The 23,424-nt window shown below is 40.1% G+C and overlaps 1 protein-coding gene across 2 annotated transcripts in view; it reads left to right on the top strand.

Moving 5' to 3' along the window:
* Positions 1–5,089: 5,089 nt before the first annotated feature.
* Positions 5,090–23,424, top strand: part of LOC134316939 (synaptotagmin-2) — a 102,401-nt gene continuing 84,066 nt past the window's right edge. For both annotated transcript variants that reach the window (XM_062997508.1, XM_062997505.1), the window contains exon 1: positions 5,090–5,329. The gene's annotated coding sequence lies outside the window, so the exon portion shown is untranslated. The remainder of the gene's footprint in view (positions 5,330–23,424) is intronic.

The following is a 23,424-nucleotide window of genomic DNA, read 5'->3' as shown; positions in this document are numbered from 1 at the left end:
TGATGTTTGTTGAGTTTATCTGCACTTTAAAGGTGGTTTTTTTAAGGATGTTTTTGTATTTGGCTGCATTCATCTGTCATTTGTCTTGCTGTTCCTGTCATTAAGAAGCACCACCCAATAGCAAGATGCTGCCACCACCATGTTTCACTGTGGGGATGGTATCAGCCAGCTGATGGGAAGTACCTTTTTGGTGACAAAAAATGCTTGCTGCCCAAAGTGTTAAATTTTTTGTCCAATCTCATTAGACCAGAGAATTATTTTTCATATTGCCATTTTAATTTTAATGCCATATAGCAGACTCCAAGCGGCTATCGGACTGATCGCATAGGACTTCGCATAGGACTTATTTATTATTACTGATTCTGTGTGTGTGTATTTTTGATGGATAAACCTAATGTAAGATGAAGTGTTCTTGCGTTTATGGATTTTTGTCTTTCTATAGATCTACTAAGCCAGTCTGAGAATGGATTGCACTTTAGCTGTTGCCACTTTGTCCTGGTCAGGGTTGCGGTGTGTCCCCATCACCTGGAGGCACTAGTGTGCAAGGCCGAAATACACACTGATTACACTTTTTGGCAGTTTTGCCTGTTTTATGAGTACGGACGAAACCAAAGTGCCCAAAGGACACTTCTTGTCAAATTTAGGGAGAGAGAACATGTAAAACTCCACACACAAAGCAATCTGGGTGCCAACTGTGCTGTCTTGCACCATTATGTGCCGTTTCTTTAAAGCCGTTTGATTCGGGTGGTTTTAGTGACCCCTCTGGCAGGAAAGTGTTACTGCAAGTAATTCAATTTATTCTTTAAGTGAAAAGTGGCAGCACCAGTGAATAAATGAATAACCAGTACCTGATAAACCAGTATATTGTTCATATTAATGCTCATGGGTTTAAAATGGGATGTCCAGCAAGCTGTCAGATGTCCACACAGTGAATAAAATGAATGAATGAATGAATATCTAGTAACTAATTAACTTGAATCGTGTTGTGTTCTGCTGGCTGTGAGTGAATTGCTGGATCAGCATGAGCATGAGTGTGTAGGAGGTTGTTTTCACGACCTTCCACCTGATGGGATTACCAAACATTGGGGTCAGATAAACAGAGTCGAGTGGTCATCGGTCAGCCTGAATAAACAATCATGCCTGGACCTTGCATCACATGTTTCAGATCCCACAATCATCATGACAGTGAGTGAAGGTGTTCTGGTGATATAAACAAGCCGTAGCTTAGTGGTTAAGGCACAGGACTAGTAATCCAAAGGTTGCTGGTTCAAGCCCCACCACTGCTAGGTTGCTGCTGTTGGGCCCTTGAGCAAGGCCCTTAACCCTCAGTTGCTCAGACTGTATACTGTAACTGTATTGTAAGTCGCTTTGGATAAAGGCGTCTGCTAAATGCGGAAAATGTAAATGTATTATCAACAATGGTATCTGTCTTACCACTTACCTGTTAAATGTCACTTTTTAAGTAAATGTACTATGAGATGCTTTGCATTTAAAAATATATATAACTGGCCTTTGTCTTGAACGATAATTTTAAACTGGGTTAATGTAGTACAAACATTCATAACCAGTGTTTTCCTGTGGTTTCATTATAGCTTCATCCTATTGTTATTTGCAGCAATTAGGACATTGTCGAATGATGTATTAGGTCCTATCAGGTTTATTATACTTGTCATTCATTGCCATTGTGACAGAGCAGCTGGGCAAACAAATGACGCTCTGAACCACATTCATCTGAAAGCAACTGCAAAAATTGTACAGCAACTTAGAAACTCAGCAAAAACTTGCATTTTGCTGAATTAATAATTGTTTTTTATTGTTCTCAAATGAACAATTTGTAGATGCATGTAGCTGCAAACAATTATATAGGAGGATATTATAAATGCATTCTGAATAAAATATTTGAAATTTCTGATTCAATCAAGAGATTCCTGGCAAAATACAGAGATGCTTATGATTTCTTTGTACACAGCAAAATAACACAAGCTAGATGTCTGTTACTGAGTAAAAGGCTTTACTGCTGCCTCAGTTTCCAATAAATCTAATCATGTACTCACTTTTGGGTTCTTGTGTCCATTAAGCATTCGGAGACATAAGTTGTACCCCAGATGCTATTAGAGCATTGATTTCCCAGCAGAAATTCAACCATCGCTCAAGAATACTGAAATGGCCAAGATGTGTTTCAATGATCAAAGCCTTTCCTAAACTCTAACCTGCCAAACACACAGAAATTACTGTTCCTTTCACTAATATAGTTAGTTCTTTTAACATGTTAATCATTCATATTCACAATCATGTCAAGTATACTGTAGGTTGTATTTACTGTGTCACCGGGATTTTCTTTTAAGAAAAATCATTAATTGCTCCACTCAGGGAGGCCTGCATTAATATAATTAATTTCAGATGTTGGTCAGGTCCATTTAATTACAACCGAGGAACCATTTTGCAGAGTGAACAAAAGCTGAAAGGAAGCTAGAATAATTCACTGGATTTTTAGTGGTTTAACTGCAATGTATAGGTTACATGTACACCAGTGGCGGCTGCTGGTCTTTCAAAGAGGGGAAGCTCATTGTCGGCTTACATCATAAAATTTGTCAATTTATTTACACATAAATTCTGCCCTGTTCCTTTTACAAGAAAATGGCCTGAAATGGGTTGCAGTTTGTCTTTCGACTTCACTCGCAAAATCCGCGATGGGACTGAAGCTCCCAGTGATTAAGTGACTAATGAAGTGTATTGCTTTGGCAATACGAATGTCCCTATTTGTCATGCCAATAAAGCTTCTTTTGAGTTTGAGTTTGAGAAGTGACGGTGTAGCGCTCAAACTAGCTGTCAATCAAAACGGGATTCAGCCTTTCCACTGATCCTTCAATCATCTTGCAGAAGCTCAGCATCCCTGGTTAAAGATGGGTTTAAAAAAAAAAACGTTTTTAAAACCTTATATTAAAGTCATTTGTCTTTTAAATATAGTGATTTAATTTAAAACAAACACACAAATACACAAAAAAACCACAATGTGGAGGGTAGAGGAACAAACAATTTTCTCCAAGAAGCTACTAGATAAATTGTGGCTGCATATTCTGGCAGGAAAATAACCATAAACATAAATCCTTACAAAAATGTTCATTGTTGACCAAAGAATCAAACTCATGCCATTAACTTTGTATTTCCCAGATCTATAGGGCAGTTGAAGCCTAGCGATTAAGGTACTGGACTAGTAATCAGAAGGTTGCTGGTTCAATCCCCACCACTGCCAGGTTGCTGCTGTTGAGGCAAAGCCCTTAAGTTGCTCAGACTGTATGCTGTCACAGTACTGTAAGTCGCTTTGGATAAAGGTGTCTGCTAAATGCTGAAAATGTAAATGTAAAATACGTTTAAAAAGATACGTTTTTAAAAGCTCATATTAAAGTCATTTGTCTTTTAAATAAAGTAATTTAATTCAAAACAAACAAGTAAATAAACAAAAAACACACAATGTGGAGGGTAGAGAAACAAAAGAATTTCTCCTAGAAGCTATGAGATTCTGGCTGCATATTCTGGCAGGAAAATAACCGTGAACATAAATCCTTAAAATTTTTTTTATTGTTGACCAAAGAATCAAACCTATGCCCTTACCATTGTATTTCCCAGACCTATAGGGCAGTTGAATCAGAAGGTTGCTGGTTCAAGCCCCACCACTGCCAGGTTGCTGCTGTTGAGGCCTTGAGCAAGGCCCTTAACCCTCAGTTGCTCAGACTGTATACTGTCACAGTAAGTCGCTTTGGATAAAGGCGTCGGCTAAATGCTGAAAATGTAAATGTAAAATCTCAACCCAATAGGAAAGCTGCGTCTAGTTTGACCTTAGGAAGGGCGTCTACAATAGAGGAATGTCTGGAAGGATTTTAGATTGAGAAGGTTACAGAGGTTAAATGAACCACAGACATTCTTATAACCTTTTTGCATTTCTTCTTTTATCAAGGGTGCCAATGATTTTGGAGCAAACTGGATGTACAGATACAATATAAGTCTGGTGTAGGCTGTCAACTGTGTGACTGGAATTTCTTTCTCAGTGAAAAGTACTGTATAGTTTCTGCCAGGAAAGCAATTCATTTGATTGATTTCAAGTCAATTTAATTAAAACCAAGGCATCCAACTGCAAAGCAAACAAAAAGAATGACTAGTCTTTGTCTCGGTTTGACTGCAATGAGTTAAGACATCCTGACTATTTAAGTAGCTTCAATAAATGCATGTTTATACACATATGTATTATCCTGTGATTCTTGGTGTTGGTGTAGTGTCAGGTTGATGCAAGCGAGTAGAAAGCAGCGCATTGTGGTGCAGTGGTCATGGTGTAGTGCTAGAGATGCTGACAGTGAGTAATAAGGTTGCTGATGATGCCAACTGCTGGTGTTATTTTGGAGTTTTTGACTACAGACCCTTGAAGTCCACAGGCTGTTCGTGCTAGCATGCGACATGACTATAATGTTTAATAATTGATGCACAAGTGCTTTACATGCTGGAAGCAAAGAAGAATCAGAGGCAGAGGAGGCTGGTGCTACTGCAGAACTACTGAAACACCCCCACCCTCTCTTACACACACACACACACACATATGGTGGGATGCTGAGTGAGCAGGGAAATCTGCGTCTAGTCTCCCCTGCTTCCCCCAGCACCCCCCCACCCCCCTCTCCTTCCCTACCTCCTGTATCCCGACTGTGAATTAACATACGTCCATCATAACGCGCATACTAGCCTCCTTCACTTTAACACAGGAGCCTATTTTCAGTCGCCTTCAATAGTGCAGTTCTGGCACACTCTTTAGTACGCTAGTATGCGGTTTTGCGGTTTGGCTACTGTAGTACTGAAGTACTGTAGGAAAGAAAAGGGGTGGGGCTACTTCTGAGCGCGTGCGGTGAAAAAAACCCTCTCGTCCAATAGGAAAAGGGGAAATTTTCCACTAGCCAATTAGAGAAGGCTTTCGGCTGGTACAGCAGCGGAGCGGAGCGCCGGAGGCTGCGCTGTGTGTGCTGAGAGCGGATTGCGGTGTGTGAGCATGGAATTGTGTGTGCGCGCGTGCGTGTGTGTGCGTTAGCATCTCCGCTGGTCCCGTCATTGAGCACCACTAGCCCGCTGCTCTCCCCACTGTGTGCGTGAGTGCGCGTGAGCGGGGGAACTGCAAAGAAGACGACCGCGTTATTTTTTAAATGATAAAGAAGGATAAAGCAATGCTGTGAAATTTCAGCGTTTCTTTCTCCCTGCACGAGTGTCCCGCTGCGTTCCGTGAAGTTTGTTTATTCCACACGTCAGTCTACAGCACTCACTCAGCTCTTGTCGCAGTACACCTCAGCACAAGGTAAGACCTTCTTTTATCTACTGTAGGGCTTTAATTTAGGCTTTTCTTCAGATTTTACACTGGTATAAACGGTAAATAGGCGCCCACAGTCCTAAAAATGATATGTTTGGTTTATTTCTTTCTTTTGAAGTTGCTAACAATGAAAATGGTGTGTAGGGGAGCGGAGTGGTGCATGATGGGGGTGGGAGGTGATGGAGCAGGGAGATACTGAAGGGGCGGGGCTACACTTACAGTCCAACTTTCTGTCCCCGCCCAGACCAAGTCAGGCTCACGCTGCAGTGTCTGATTACATAAGAGCGTCCGACCTGTGCATTATACAAAGTCAGTATAAGATTGTTAAATTATATATATATATATATATATATATATATATATATATATATATATATATAGTACATATATAATATGTAAGAATATAAACCCACATTATTAACGGCCTGAATTGACTGTGAATATTTCTTCATTATAAAATTGTATTAAATATTTGGATAAACAAATAAATATATATATATATATATATATATATATATAAAATATAAGTAAAATATTACATATGTAATATGTAAGAATATAAACCCACATTATTAACAGTCTGAATTGACTGCGAATATTTATTCATTATAAAATTGTATTAAATATTCCGATAAACAAATATATATATATATATATATATATATATATATATATATATATATATATATATATATATATATATATATATATATATATATATATATAAGTAATATAATACATATATATATATAATACATATATAATATGTAAGAATATAAACCCAGTCTGATTTGACTGTCTGAATATTTCTTCAATTACAAATTGTATTTCACAGATTCGGATAAACAATAGAAACTAAATCTTTTTGTATTTTACCCACATAAATCCTAAATAAAATAGCTCAGCAGGATTTTAGGTTTGTAACACCCATTATGTCACAAAATCAGGCATATTTATAATTATTAATAGTCTTTTGTCATCAATTACTGATGTCATGTGGTACAACCGACAATTGTCCTTTAGTTTGGTTTGTTATTAATAAAGATTGTGCAGTGTCCTGTGCCACAGTAATGCCTCAAGGGACATCTGTAGAACCTCTTTAGATACCCTTTTAGAAATATTGATTTACAGGCTATGGTACGGTTGGTTGAGTGTCCCATGTCAGGTGGTGTATCTAGAGTACATTGCATAGTTAAATACTAGTGTTAACAGATGAAAGCTATATATATATGTGTGTGTGTGTGTGTGTGTGTGTGTGTTTGTGGCATTCAAACCAAGCTCTAATGGTATTTGTGTGCTCACATCAGCACAACACTGCCATCAGCCTAAAGTGGTTAAGGTAGGTTCAGGAATTCATACTGTTTATGCCAAATTCTGACCAAACTACATTTTTTTTTCATTTTAACTTGTCAATAATGATGTCCTCTGATAAAATGCATATTAGTGTTTAGTAATTACTTTACCTAGTGTAGCTTATGCAAATTCTTTATAAAGTAGAAATCCATAAAACCATATTCATTAAAAGTAAATAATTTATTCATTAATGAAAATGATTTGAAAAAAAAAGCATTTGTACTTACTAAACCTCCCCGTTGTGCTCTATTCTGAGATCATTTGGTACAGCTAACAAAAATGACTTCAGTTTGAAGTGCTTTTAAGAGTTGGCAGGGTATTGATTCCAACTGCCATTTGTGGTACAGTGACAGGACCAAAGACTCCTTCCGTAAAGCCATTTAGAGTCAAGATTAGACTGGTTTATGTCAGCTGGGATTATCTAAAGATGGCTAAAAACGTAGTCATGTGCATAACATTTTCCTCGCAATGTCTTATGTAATGTAGATGCTACAAATATTTCTTCAAATGTATTCAGTTGTGATAGATAGCTTTAATTACTGTGGTTTTATTACTCTGTGGTTGTGCCACATAACCCATATATTTACAAGACAACATTTGGCGCATTCATTGACTAGGTACTTTGTGACCTTAAAATGGTTGGTATCAGGGGTGCTGTAAAACAGAAAAAAGAAAGAATACATTCAATGGCTGTGAGTGGACATATGGGTCCACTGACCCTAGGGATTGACAATTGTCGGGAGTGGGAACAGTGGATTATTGAAGGCTCAAAATGTGTCCTTGCAATTTTTTTGCCCGTTTACATGAACTGCATAACAACAAGCATTTGTTATATGTTTATATGTAAAAAAATAATTGAATATGTAAAAATGACTTGTAAAAACATAATTTTACATGGTTGACGCAGCAGATATTTTGCTATATTGATTTAGATCCAGAGGAGTTGGGATCAGACCTCATCTCTAGTCAGTTATTAGGTGATGCCAGATGCACTGCAATCCTGTTCAGGTCAAAGAATAAATTAATCATGTGAACTGAAAAATGAATGAATCATGTGAACTGAAAAATGAATGAATCATGTGAACGTTCTAAAATGTTATCTGTAAGGTCAGCTAGTAGACCATATGTATAATTCCTCCCAAAGAGCGTTACTGTTACTGTTTTTGTATGCTCATGTTGTTATCCAGTGCCAAATAAAGCAGTCAGCAGTTTTGTAAACGGGATACCAATCAAAGGGTAGGCCCTAGGTTACGTCACATTGCAGCTGATGTAGACTGTGCTTCCATCCATGCATCCATGCACCCATCTATCCATCAAACTTCTAACCTCCAGATCCTAAAAGAGCTAACCGCAGTCAGGTTTCTTTCTGCTGACGAAACTCTTCTGTCTCCGCAGCACTCAAATAAATGAGTTCCCTAATTCCATTGACGTTGCATCCTGAAACATTGTTTCTCTTTGTAAAAAATAGAAATAGTAGAAATAATACTCAAGAATGTACCAGCTTTGCCTTCTTTTTTAATTTTGTGACTTAATTAGATTGGCTGTTTGTGTGTTGGGCGAGTTGCTCATTTAGTTCTTGTCGAAGAGCCAGTAGAACAGACTGGTCTGAAGTCAACGATAAGCAAGGACCAGCATTGTGCAGCCTGTTCAATAAATCTCCCCCTCTCAGCCACACGTAGAAATTCCCTCTGAACACAATGAAATCTGCAGTGGTGTGTTGAAAGTGAAAAGCAATTCAGGAGGTAATCTCATCGATTGCAGGAGATCAGAGTGAATAGCCAATGCAGCATCAGATTTTGGACTTTAAAGGTTAGCTCAGATGCAGGTAATGTGTATGTGGATTCCAGCCCTGTTCTTGAAGGCCAGATGTTATGAAGGAACCATTTAGAAGTAAAGCAGAACCCCTTGATGCAGGCATCTTTCTCTCACACACATATAAGCTAAGTAAAAGGTGCTCGGCAGATGCCGTGTGTGTGTGTTGTGTGTGTGTGTGTGTGTGTGTGCAGTTCATGTACTGCTCAGGCACTGAGGTGAAACAACTCACCCACAGTATGTCTTTAAAGGGAATGTTGAGTTGATGGCTCATGAAATTGAATTGGCTTTTCCTAAAGGAATAATGTCAAAATTAGAATGTGGATTCAGCACTACATTCGGATCTCGCGTGTTGTTTCGGATCACCACTGACGATATTATTACACATAAAAATAATACAAATGTTTAATAATAAAAAAATAAAACTTATTTTTTGAATAGAAACACCCACAGTTACATTGTAGAAATTACATTAGGGAACCTTTGAGATGCAGATAAATTACTCAATTTCATTTTCAGCAACAGCGTCATCAGTTGCAGTGGTTCCGGTTCCACAGGAAACACTGGGCACAAGGCAGGAACACCCAGGGCACCGCTGCACCACCCGAGCACTAGCATTTGTTGTTTTATTTATTTATTCTAATCATTTAATTAGAGATGGACCGATCGGGGTTTTTGGCACCGATCTCCGATCTCCGATCTCCTTTCAGGGACATTGGCCGATAGCCGATTCCGATCGGGGGGGGGGGGGGGGGTATTAGCAGTAAATAAACTTAAAAAGAGCCTCACAGTAAAGATAAACCGGAGCCGCGCGCACGCGTGTGTGTGTGTGTGTTTGTGCCTTTAGAAGATACGCTTTGTTCACTGTATCGCTATAAGTGATTCATTGATTCATGAGTTGATTCGTTTTTATATGAAGCGTAAGTTTCTCTTCTCAGTTATCTCTCCGTGTTTACTGTTATTAATTAAATGTCGTGGTTTTAAATAAACACCAGCTATTACAGAACATTCTGTGTGACTCTCTTACATTAAAAAGCTTCATTAAAAAGCTTAATTAAACTGCTATTACCACAGATCTGTAACCGAGTCAGACTCGTTCCGTCTAAGGAGCTAAAAGTTTAGCAGATGATCTTGAACTAACGAATTTGGTAATGAATAAACTTTTGCCTCGGATTGGCTCTGTAACGTCTTCTGTTCTCATCTACATCACAAGTAAGAACCGCTTACGATTTGCCAAAGTGAACCAGGAGTTTATATAACGTGCTGATAGAATCGACTCAGATGTGACCGGGTTGAATTATCTTTTTAAAGTAAATATTACAATCAGCAAAATTACATCGTAAGAGCTTTCACGATGGTTTCTGTACGATTGTTGATGAATGGTGATGTGATGGTTGGTGCTTCGTAGCTCAAAGTCTGGATCAATCCACTGAGCTGTTAACTTAACATGGTCTTTATATATCACACGATCGGATCGGCTACTTTTAGGAAATATCGCCGATCGCCGATAGCATATTTTGATTAAAAATCGGCCGATACCGATTCGTAGCCGATCGATCGTCCCATCTCTACATTTAATATTAGTCAAGGCAAGGGAAGGTCTGATTCTACTCCAAAACATTGGGTGGACTTGGTGCAACCATTACATTAAACCACCTCCTTGTTTCTACACTCACTGTTCATTTTATCAGCTCCACTTACCATATAGAAGCACTTTGTAGTACAATTAATACAATTACTGACTGTAGTCCATCTGTTTCTCTGCATGCTTTGTTAGCCCCCTTTCACCCTGTTCTTCAATGGTCAAGACCCCCACAGGACCACAAAAGAGAAGGTATTATTTAGGTGGTGGATCATTCTCAGCACTGCAGTGACACTGACATGGTGGTGGTGTGTTAGTGTGTGTTGTGCTGGTATGAGTGGATCAGACACAGCAGCACTGATTGAGTTTTTAAACACCTCACTGTCACTGCTGGACTGAGAATAGTCCACCAACCAAAAATATCCCCGTGAGCAGCATCTTGTGACCACTGATGAAGGTCTAGAAGATGACCAGCTCAAACAGCAGCAATAGCTGAGCGATCGTCTCTGACTTTACATCTACAAGGTGGACCAACTAAGTAGGAGTGTCTAATAGAGTGGACAGTGAGTGGACACGGTATTTAAAAACTCCACTCGCGCTGCTGTATCTGATCCACTCATACCAGCACAACACACACTAACACGCCACCACCATGTCAGTGTCACTGCAGTGCTGAGAATCATTCACCACCCAAATAATAGCTGCTCTGTGGTGGTCCTGGGAGAGTCCTGACCATTGAAGAACAGGGTAAAAGCAGGCTAAAAAAAGCATGCAGAGTAACAGATGGACTACAGTCAGTAATTGTATTAATTGTACTACAAAGTGGTTCTATATGGTAAGTGGAGCTGATAAAATGGACAGTGAGTGTAGAAACAAGGAGGTGGTTTTAATGTTATGGCTGATCAGTGTATATAGATTTAATATATGTGATATGTGTGTTCCTCCACCACTATGGATGGCATCACAACCAGACAGTAGGAGTCACCGCTGCAGCTGCAGTAGGGAAAAACCCCATTCAGTCTCGCCTCCCACAGACACAGTCAGTTGAGTCTGTTAAGAACCTGGCGAAACAAAGAGAATAACAAAATATATAAACCCCCCCCCCCCCCCCCCCATTTCTGGCATTTGTTCAGCTGTATTTGTCTCTCTATTCTCCATGTTGTCCACTGCTGTTTCATACAGCATGTTTAAGCACGCTTCTTTTCCTTTGTCCTTTTGTCAACCCCTCATGTTACAGCTTTCTGAACTTACTAGACAGGTGAAAAACAGTAATGGGAATTAGGTTTAAGAACCATGCCAACATTTCTATTTCTAAGCAAAACCAGCTGTGGCCTTTAATGGAAAAGACCACTGGTTTATATTTACTGCAGGGGCTAACAGCTACTCCTCTGTTATTAGCTTTATGGTGCCTTTCTTGTTGAAGTGTGTGAGGAAAGGGCTGTGGCATTGTGATGGAAATGGCAGTAAAACGTGCATCTCAGGAGTGTGGCTAGCTTCAGTGCCTGCAGGAAAAAAAGATTTTTGCTGACAGCAGAAAATTGGTATGTGTGTGTATGATTATGTAAAATGCTTCCTTATGATACACCGATCAGCCATAACATTAAAACCTTCTCCTTGTTTCTACACTCACTGTCTATTTTATCAGCTCGATTTACTATACAGAAGCACTTTGTAGTTCTACAATTACTGACTGTAGTCCATCTGTTTCTCTGCATGCTTTGTTAGCCCTCTTTCATGCTGTTCTTCAATGGTCAGGACCCCCACATGACCACTACAGAGCAGGTATTATTTGGATGGTGGGTCATTCTCAGCACTGCAGTGACACTGACATGGTGGTGGTGTGTTAGTGTGTGTTGTGCTGGTATGAGTGGATCAGACACAGCAGCGCTGATGAAGTTTTTAAACACCTCACTCTCATTGCTGGACTGAGAATAGTCCACCAACCAAAAACATCCAGCCAACAGCGCCCCGTGGGCAGCGTCCTGTGACCACTGATGAAGGTCTCGAAGATGACCAACTTAAACAGCAGCAATAGATGAGTGATCGTCTCTGACTTTACATCTACAAGGTGGACCAACTAGGTAGGAGTGTCTAATAGAGTAAACAGTGAGTGGACACGGTATTTAAAAACTCCAGCAGCATTGCTGTGTCTGATCCACTCATACCAGAACAACACACACTAACACGCCACCACCATGTCAGTGTCACTGCAGTGCTGAGAATGATCCACCACCTAAATAATACCTGCTCTGTGGGGGTCCTGGGAGAATCCTGACCATTGAAGAACAGCATGAAAGGGGGCTAACAAAGCATGCATAGAAACAGATGGACTACAGTCAGTAATTGTAGAACTACAAAGTGCTCCTAAATGAGAAGTAGAGCTGATAAAATGGACAGTGAGTGTAGAAACGTGGAGGGGGTTTTAATGTTATGGCTGATCGGTGTATAAATTATAAGTGTATTTTATTCAGAAATGTTTATTTATTTTTAAATACCGTAAACAGTGCTATGAAAAGTGTTGCCCCCCCACACCAATTCTCATTATTTCGCTTGTTTCCTCGCACTAAATAGTATTATCTATGATATTATATGACAAGGATAATGTATTTTCATTTTATTTTCATCTTTTACCAATGCTCTATTCTAAAAGGGTCACAGCAGGTCCAGTTTCACCAGGAAACACTGGGCTCAAGGCAGAAATACCCTGGCCTACTTAGGTGATTCAGAAGCACTGGCATCAATTAAGTATGTGTCTAGTCTTATTAAATCCATTTTTTTGTTAATTGTGTAATTACTTAGGAGGGCAATTACTTGTTTACACAGTGCCAGTTGGCATTAGATAACAATTTTTTAATATATGAAATTATTAAGGGAGTGCCACAGTGGATCTGGTTCACATGCAGGTTTTTACACCAGATGCCCTTCCTGATGCAGCCCTCAACTAAGAGCGCACTGACAAGTGCACCCAGCTAGGCGGTATCAGTCACCCCCCTTGGATATTAGTCGATGTAGATGCACAACTGGTCAAAAGCACTGCTCAGATGTGAACTCTGGATGCATGGATATCAGCAGTAGTGGGCTAACATACATGCAAATACTTTATAATACCCCCTACATACTTAAGTTAGGAATGGTTTTATTAACAACAGTGCCTTAATATGCCTCTTTACTTCCCAGATTTTAACTATTTTGCCCCGTTAATAAAATGTAGTTGATTTCTACATTCTTTATATACATATAATTAAAATGGGTAAGTTTTGCCGCTCAGGTGGCGCAGCGGTAAAGACACACGCTAGCACACCAGAGCTGGAATCTCGAATACATCGTATTGAGTCTCAGCTCTCCCTGCCGGCTGGGCTGAGCAGCCACATGAACAACGATTGGCCTGTTGTTCAGATAGGGGTGGGATATTACGGACTCTCTCATAACTAATGCAATTATGACCTCTGCTGGCTGATTGATAAGTGCTGTCAGGGTGTGTCTCTCCATACACAGTGCTGATCCACATTGCACTCGTCAAAGTGTAGGTGACAAAATGCATGCGGCTGCTGCCCACGTGTCGGAGGCGGCGTGGGTTAGCTTTGTTCTCCTCAGTCAGAGCAGGGATCGGCATTGGTGTAGAGGAAGCATGGCGTCACTGGGCAATTGGACGCGCTAAAAGGAAGGAAAAGGGGAGAAAATGCATAAAAAACAAAATATAAAAAGTTTGTAAGTTTTCATATAATAACAGACGTGTTGAAAGTTATCCAGTCAAAGCTGATTAAGAATTATGTACGCTGTTGTCATTTATGTCAGTTGCAAAGCCATCCTCAGTCAGTAGTCATGTGTACTGTCATGCCTTATAAATGCTACACCTGCCAGAACAGCAATGCTGACACATCCCAAAAACATCCATCTTTAACTGGAAATCCAGCTATCTAGCCAAACAACACAAAGTAATATTGTTTTATTGACTATGCCTATTATATAACTGTAATAAAACATTTGTTTGCTGGAAACGTTTGTGCCAGAAAAATAATGGCACCTGACAGATAATACATTATACTGAAAAGTTAAGACATTGTGTAAAATTGAATAATAAAAAAGATTCTGTGATTTGTTCATTCACTTGATCCTTGATTTAACTGACATCAGTAAAAAGAAAAGGTTTTCACTGAAGAACTTCATTGTTTTTTGTAAATAGAAACAAATTTGGAATTGTATGCCTGCAACACACACATATATACTGCCTGGCCAAAAAAAAGGTCACACACTAATATTTGGTTGAACCGCCTTTAGCTTTGATTACGGCACGCATTCGCTGTGGCATCATTTTCACGAGCTTCTGCAATGTCACAACATATTTTTCTGTCCAGAGTTGCATTAATTTTCCCCCAAGATCTTGTATTGATGATGGGAGATTTGGACCACTGCGCAAAGTCTTCTTCAACACATCCCAAAGATTCTCAATGGGGTTCAGGTCTGGACTCTGTGGTGGCCAATTCATGTGTGAAAATGATGTCTCATGCTCCCTGAACCACTCTTTCACAATTTGAGCCCGATGGATCCTGGCATTGTCATCTTGGAATATGCCCGTGCCATCAGGGAAGAAAAAATCCATTGATGGAATAACCTGGTCGTTCAGTATATTCAGGTAGTCAGCTGACCTCATTTTTTGGGCACATAACGTTGCTGAACCTAGACCTGACCAACTGCAGCGACCCCAGATCATAGCGCTGCCCCCACAGGTAGGCAGTACGGTAGGCACTAGGCATGATGGGTGCATCACTTCAGCCGCCTCTCTTCTTACCCTGATGCGCCCATCACTCTATAACAGGGTAAATCTGGACTCATCAGACCATATGACCTTCTTCCATTACTTCAGAGTCCAATCTTTATTCTCCCTAGCAAATTGAAGCCGTTTTTGCGGGTTAGCCTCACTGACAAGTGGTTTTCTTAAGGCTACACAGCTGTTTAGTCCCAATCCCTTGAGTTCCCTTCTCATTGTGAGTGTGGAAATGCTCGTACTTTCACTATTAAACATATCCCTGAGTTCTACTGGAGTTTCTCTACCATTTGATTTCACCAAACGTTTAAGTGATCGCCGATCACGATCATTCAAGATTTTTTTTTGACCACATTCCTTCCTTGAAGATGTTTCCCCACTGTCCTTCCACTTTTTAATAATTAATAGTTCCTAACCCGATTTTAGTAGTTTCAGCAATCTCCTTAGATGTTTTCTCTGCTTGATGCATGCCAATAATTTGACCCTTCTGAAACAGATTAACATCTTTTCCACAATCACAGGACATTCTTTTTCACTCTTTCGACATGGTTGTAAATAACTTGTTGCCAGCTGAAACATAATCACCCATACAGTAATTATCCAATGGGAGGCTCTTACCTATTTGCTTAGTTAAATCCAGGTGGTGACCTTTTTTGACCAGGCAGTGTACCGCTGTGCTACATCACTTTTTTTATTAATTACACTTTTTAATAGTTTGGGAACTGAATATGCTAATTGTTTCAGTTTTGCAAGTGGAATTTTTGCCCATTCTAGCTTGAATTGAGACATCAGTTGCTTATCAGTCTGTGGTTGCCATTGTCTGATTCTTGTTTTCTTGAACCAACAAACATTTTCCACTGGAGACATATCTAGACTTCAGACAGACCAGTGAAGCACACGCACTCTGTATCCGCAAAGCCATGCTGTTGTAGTGCATGCAGAGTAAGGCCTGGCATTAGCTTGCTTCCCGGGAGAGGATCCATTGCATCAATGGTACCTTCATGCATGCTGTGGGTTCTAATGCACCCCCATTCCATGATGTTATTTAGTTTTTTTCCCCCACACTCAATGCTATTATCTATGTTTGTTTGTTTATTAGAATTTTAACGTCTTGTTTTACACTTTGGTTACATTCATGACAGGAACGGTAGTTACTCATTACACAAGATTCATCAGTTCACAAGGTTATATCAAACACAGTCCTGGACAATTTTGTATCTCCAATACACCTCACTTGCATGTCTTTGGACTGTAGGAGGAAACCAGAGCACCCAGAGGAAACCCACGCGGACACGGGGAGAACATGCAAACTCCACACAGAAAGGACCCGAACCGCCCCCCCTGGGGATCGAACCCGGGACCTTCTTGCTGTGAGGCGACAGTGCTACCCACTTAGTCACCATGCCGCCTACATTATCTATGATATTATATGACAAGGATAATATATATATATTTTTTTTCTTTTTTTTTTTATGTTGTACCACCGCTTTAACCTCAAAATGGTCAGGACTGGTCCTGTTCTGCCAGGAAACACTGGGCGCAAGGCCTGGACATGGCCCCAATCCATGCCTTTGGTAACCATGATTCCAAAGATTCAAACCCAGATCAGCCCAGTTGTGGTGGGCTGGTGAAATGGACTGCTGCACCACCCGAGCATTGAAAATGTTCTATTTAGGCGATTCAAAAGTAAATAAACAAATGATTTTCTTTGGCCGCTCTTGTTAGGTGTCGCCACAGAGGATCGTTTGTCCAAATATTTAATATTTGATTTGACACAGTGCCAGATGCACTCCCCCCCCCCCCCCCCCCCCATTTTTCCTCCCAATTTAGCACACTCAATTTTGTCTTCCACTGCATCCGAGGAGAGCACGTCGCTGTAGAAGCCTCTTCCAACACGTGCACAGCCCTCCTCTTCTCGCCCCTGAATTCTGCACAGGCGTCTCTTCCGCCAATCAGGGTCCTTACACAGCGTATGAAGACCCACCCACACATAGTCAGGCTCCCATCCTGCAGATATGGTGGCCAATTAGTATCTGCTGCAGGCACTGCCAATTATGCCCGCTAGATGGTGCCCAGCCGACCGGAGGTAACACCGAGTTTCGAGTGCCAGGTGCACTTCCTGCCCTTTCCCTTACCTTCACACATATGCAAGTCACCCATACTGTGGGTTCTAATGCACCCCCATTCCATGATAGATGTTATTTTGCTGTTTCCAGACACTAAATGCTATTATCTATGATATTATATGACAAGGATAATATGTTTTATTTTATTTTCATGTTTTACCGATATTTTAACCTGAAAAGGGTCAAGGCAGGTTCAGTTCCACCAGGAAACACTGGGCACAAGGCAGAAAAATAAAGTGGCCCTATTAAACCCATTTTTGTTAATTGTGTGATTAACTAAAGGGGCAATTACTTGTTTACACAGTGCCAGTTGGCACTGGAGAAAGTTTTTTCAATAAATAAAATGATTTTTTTGTAAGGGCTGCTCCCATATTTAGGAGATTCTGGCTTGGGTTCTCAGACAGATGTTGGTGTTTGCACCTTTCACTGAAAACAGTCCGAGTTGTCCTTTTCATCCATGGCAATGAGAAAACATCTGGCTTTCCTGAAAACAAACCAAAAAAAGGACTAATCTGACCACAGCACACATTTCTTTCAGTCCATCTGACATAAGCTTGAGCTTAGATAACTTGATGTAGTTTCTGCACAGCATTACTGTTTGGCTTATTTTTTTATAAGACTGTGGGCTTTGTTAAGTGACAATGTTTTTCCGAAACACCCCCAAGCCCATGTGACTAAATTTATCACACTAGCATGGTGTGTCGTCTGAAGGCTTGAAGCCAACACACATTTAACAGTTGTTGCCAGCTTTGCTCTACATCAGGGGTGTCAAACTCATTTTCACAGAGGGCCACATCTGCATTATGGTGGCCCCCAAAGGCCCGATTGTAACGTATCCTGCTGTGATTGCAGTCTGCCTTTTAATGTTTTGGACAATTTGTTGTTTTTCTTGGAGGCTAAATTCTGTGTTTGTTGTCAAAATGCCAAATTTATACTGCATGTTTATAACATATAGATACATTTATATTGTCCTCCTTTACCACAGACACGGCCTCATAACACAAGAGACGTACCGGTTTCTCTTCTTGAAGCATGAACTTGTATTCATTTTCCCATTTTTCATTAAATTACCTCCTTCTGCTTCAGTTTACTCTTCTTGTACATTTTGAGATTATTTGTAAATATTTATCAATATCACAGTTAAACGCTGATGTGGAAGCATTGCCATCTAGTGGTGGGATGCGGTCACTTTGCAGGTCACAAAATAGGCATGCATTGTGGAAGATGCAGTTTATGTACGATTTACAGTGTATTTTAAGACAATCATACGTCTTTTAAGCTCTCGTGGGGCAGGCCTGATTTGGGTTTGACACGTGCTCTACATGAACTGACACTTTTAATAACATTATGTACGGTAGATGGTGAAGGACTTAAATTATTTGCAATCTTGCATTCAGAAATGTTCTTTTTGAACTCTCACAAAATTTGTTAGAACAAATTGGTGAGTCATGAACCATCTTTGCTTACAAAGACTTGATGGATCTTTCTTGTATACCCAATCATGATACCATCACTTGTTCAGACAATTCATTCATTTATTGTCTGTTTAACCATGCTTTATCCTGGACTGGGTCTTTCCCCCCCCCCAATTTTCTTCCCTAATCTAGTCGTGTCCAATTACCCTGAATGCGTTCTCTATACTGATTCGACCCTTCACCGCTGACTGAGGACGCCTCTCAACTGACATACGCCCCCTCCGGCACGTACAGTCAGTACAGACTGCATTTTCACCTGCACGAGTCGAGTTCATACACTGACGGGCACTGTGTATGGAGGGCCACACCCCCATCAGCATTATTCCTCAGCCCTGTGCAGGCGCCATCAGTCAGCCAGCAGGGGCCGCAGCTGCACCAGTTATGAGGACCTATGGTCCGACTTTTTACCCCTATGAACAACAGCCAATCGTTGCTCTTGCAGCCGCCCAGCCCAGTCTGAACGGCAGAGCTGAGATTCGATACGATGTATTCGAAACCCCAACTATGGAGTGCTAGCGTATGCGCCACCTGAGTGGCGGTCGCAGTCAATCTTATTTATTTGGTGAAAGGCAGGAAACATGGACATGTCGCTAGTCCATTACAGGGCACATGTACAAATTTTTTAGTGTGTTACAGGCAAAATTTGTTCATATTTACAAAATACAATCAAGTTGGTTAGCCAAAACATCCAACGTCATTTCTTATTAGCAAACCACAGATTCTTATTGTTTTTATTGCATTTGACTTTTCTGGGCACATGGTTTGTACATGGATTGCGGACGATTAGGATTCACAGCGTCTGGCTCAGGCACTTTGCCACATAGCACCTGGCCAGTGGTGCAGTGTCCTCCCACTGAGACCTACACACATACAAGCTGCACTGGCAAAAATTCCTTCTACTGTTGCCAGATGTCTCAGTGGGAGCGTGCACAAAAATGAGTGGTGAAAGAGAGATGTGAGAAAGGTAGAAGGAATTATTAATGCAGACCTGTATGGTGATTAAAAAAGGAAGGATGGAGAAAGTAATGAATAATGCAGAGACTAAAATAACTGAAATAGACCAAAGTAAAGAAATAAGTGTCTGAGTGTGACCTGCAGACACCGCATTATAATCACACTTTATTCTGCAGGTGCGTCTGGTGATAAACTAGCCAAAAAGAGATGGATAGACATGTTAACCATTTTTCTATTAGAACATCTGCATTGTTAAATGAATTGTTTTCCAATATCTGAGCAAGAAAGTAATTATATTGAAAAATGTCTAATGTAATGCAGAGTTAGAACAACATAAATGTTAGAGGTAATGATTTTGATCTCAGTAACTTGTAGACATTACACCTTGCACCAGTGTTTCTAAGATTCTGAACCGAATATGACCCTAATCAGGATTAAAAAGTTCATCTAGTTAATATAATTACTGAAACATTGTGCCATGTTTTTACGTATTGTTTGGTGTGTGTGTGGTTGGGTAGGTAGGTATTTTCACTTCTTCACCCTCCTCTGCAAATTACATACTCTTACTCTTAATACTCTTAATATGTAATATACACTGATCAGCCATAACATTAAAACCACCTCCTTGTTTCTACACTCACTGTTCATTTTATCAGCTCCACTTACTGTGTTGTGCTGGTATGAGTGGATCAGACACAGCAGCGCTGCTGGAGTTTTTAAATACCGTGTCCACTCACTGTCCACTCTGTTAGACACTCCTACCTAGTTGGTCCACCTTGTAGATGTAAAGTCAGACACGATCGCTCATCTACTGCTGCTGTTTGAGTTGGTCATCTTCTAGACCTGATAGATAGTCGATTATTCTCAGTCCAGCAGTGACAGTGAGGTGTTTGAAATCTCCATCAGCGCTGCTGTGTCTTATCCACTCATACCAGCACAACACACACTAACACACCACCACCACCATGTAATTGTCACTGCAGTGCTGAGAACGATCCACCATCCAGATAATACCTGCTCTGTAGTGGTCTTGTGAGAGTCCTGACCATTGAGGATCAGCATGAAAGGGGGCTAACAAAGCATGCAGAGAAACAGATGGACTACAGTCAGTAATTGTAGAACTACAAAGTGCTTCTATACGGTAAGTGAAGCCAATTAAATAGACAATGTGTGTAGAAACAAGGAGGTGGTTTTAATGTTATGGCTGATCTGTGTATTACTCATATCTGCAATATGTAATATGTTATTCATATTTTCATGTATATATTATATTTACGATAATATAAGTACATCACTTAATTTTTAAAGGGAATCATTTTAGTGTAAATAACTACACTATTATGTGTGCAATTTTGTCTAGCAGCTTCTTTTTCGACTTTTTCTGTTTTTACCACCTTTCTTTCATACTGCTGTGACAAGTTAATTTCCCCAGGGAGATCAATACAGTCTTATCTTATCTCTCTCATCTTCATTCAACTAACAAAATATGTTGTTGCTATATTGTTCCAAAAAAGAACCAGAATATATTTTACCCAGGGCGCTCAGGTGGTGCCGTGGTAAAACACGCTAGCCCAACAGTGCTGGCGGTCTACGCAGACATACGATTGACTGTGTGTCTATATAAAGAAGAACAATGGCTGAAACAGGGTTCCTCGTCACTGGGCAATTACTACCTTAGGGCGCCTGCATGAGGGTGGCTGATCACAGATGTCAGTGTGCATGGCTGTGTGCACACTATACTGTGGTCTTTGAGACCCCTTTCCCACACTTGGGTTTGGGCAGTTTAGCCCATTCTGTGTGGCAGATCCTATTAAATATGACAAAGCTATATTTATTGGTATATTTAATAGTTAGCATCTGTGAACTACTTTATATTCAGTGTTGTTTTGCATGTATACTTTAAGTCATTGTTGCTTCGAAAGATTAACTCTTGCCCTATTTAGAGAGTCTTCGAGTATTTTTCTGTATTTGACTGCATTCATCCATCCCTCTATTACTGTCTGTGTCTCTTTACCTGCCTTCGGGAAGCACCCACATAGCAGGATGCTGCTGCCACCATCACCTGGGGAACTATGTTAGCCAGGTGATTTGCAGTGCCTGATTTTCATCAGACATGTTATTTATTGTTCTGCTCAAAGATTTTTACCACATGTTGCCATGAAGTAAAATAACAGTCCTTTACATGCCATTTAGCAAACTTTAAGCTGGCTGTAAAATGCTGTTTACTCAATAGTGGTGTTCTTTGGAAAATCACTGTCACTTAACGCAGTCAGCCGCTGCATAAAGAAATGCAACCTGTAAACTGCAATAGAGACACATGCTGAATATGATGCTAAAATCATCATAGGCCATTACACACTCACTCATACTAACATACAGGAGCGATTTGAAAAAGCCAATTTACTGTACCTACTGGAATGTTTTGAGTGGATAAATCCTGAGCTTATACAAATGCTCTTGTGAGTAAATGAGGACAAATTCTTACATACACACTGACATCTTCAAAATGCCCTGGAACAGGGTTAATCGGGACTCATCTGACCACATGACCTTCTTCCATTGCTCCAAAGTTCAATCTTTATGCTCCCTAGCAAATTGAAGCCGTTTTTGCCGGTTAGCCTCACTGACAAGTGGTTTTCTTAAGGCTACACAGCTGTTTAGTCCCAATCCCTTGAGTTCCCTTCGCATTGTGCGTGTGGAAATGCTCTTGCTGTTCTACTGGAGTTTTTCTATGATTTGATTTCACCAAACGTTTAAGTGATCGCCGATCACGATCATTCAAGATTTTTTTCTGACCACATTTCTTCCTCGAAGATGATGTTTCCCCACTGTCCTTCCACTTTTTAATAATGCGTTGGACAGTTCTTAACCCGATTTTAGTCGTTTCAGCAATCTCCTTAGATGTTTTCTCTGCTTGATGCATGCCAATAATTTGACCCTTCTGAAACAGATTAACATCTTTTCCACGACCACAGGCTGTGTCTTTCCACATGGTTGTTTAACAAATGAGAAGCTACTCACTGCATCAGTTAGGGTTAAACAACTTGTTGCCAGCTAAAACATAATCACCCATGCAGTAATTATCCAATGGGAGGCTCTTACCTATTTGCTTAGTTAAATCCAGGTGGTGACCTTTTTTTTGGCCAGGCAGTGTATTATCGTTATGGTTTTGAATAGGATGCCTTCATTCAGGTGTCCATATACTTTTGGTCATATATTGTATATAGTACACAATGTATATCATTATCTTCAGTGTTCACCAGGCTCCAAGGCTTCTTGCATTTTTTAGTCATTTATTGATTACTTATGTCTGCAGTTTGGTTCAATATGGTCCAGCTGCAGCCTGAGGACACTCAATGCTCACCTCACATCTCTTACAACCTCAGATTTTTACAATTCTTGTTCATAATAATATTTAACATCTGTTTAGGGTTAGAGTGCATGAGTAATCTGGGAAAAACGATTATTTGTAAATCTGTGGAGTGGAGAACTCGGAGATTCAGACCCCTTGATTACTTTATAGTGCTGCTATATTTTGATTACTATATAGATTTTGATTGGATATAATTGCTATTTATATCCTTTAATTTACTTTAAATCAGACATAGTGATGAATTAAAAACCCAAAACTAACATCTGTTATTCACAGAGGTATTCAGTCTCTCTGCTATGATAATCCAGTATGTGGTCAGATGCATCCTGTTTAATTCAGTTATACATGAGAGTGTCCAGAACCCAGATTGCGTCTGCCTGTTGCCATTTGAATTGTCTGAACATAATTTGGAAAGGCATGAACCTGGCATGCACCAGGATCTATCAGGGTATACTGTTGGGTAATCAAACCTTGGATCCCCATGGTAGTAGGCTAGTGGGCATGTTAATTATTTTGCTATTGGAACATTTGCATTGTTAAATGAATTGTTTTCCAATACCTGAGTAAGAAAGTAATTATATTAATAAAAGTGTCTAAATTCAGTAATCAAAACTAATGTCATGCAATGTAGGAACAACATAAA

Source organism: Trichomycterus rosablanca, chromosome 6 (genome assembly GCF_030014385.1).
Source record: "Trichomycterus rosablanca isolate fTriRos1 chromosome 6, fTriRos1.hap1, whole genome shotgun sequence".
Lineage (NCBI taxonomy): Eukaryota > Metazoa > Chordata > Actinopteri > Siluriformes > Trichomycteridae > Trichomycterus > Trichomycterus rosablanca.
This window is presented reverse-complemented; position numbering and strand designations above follow the sequence as displayed.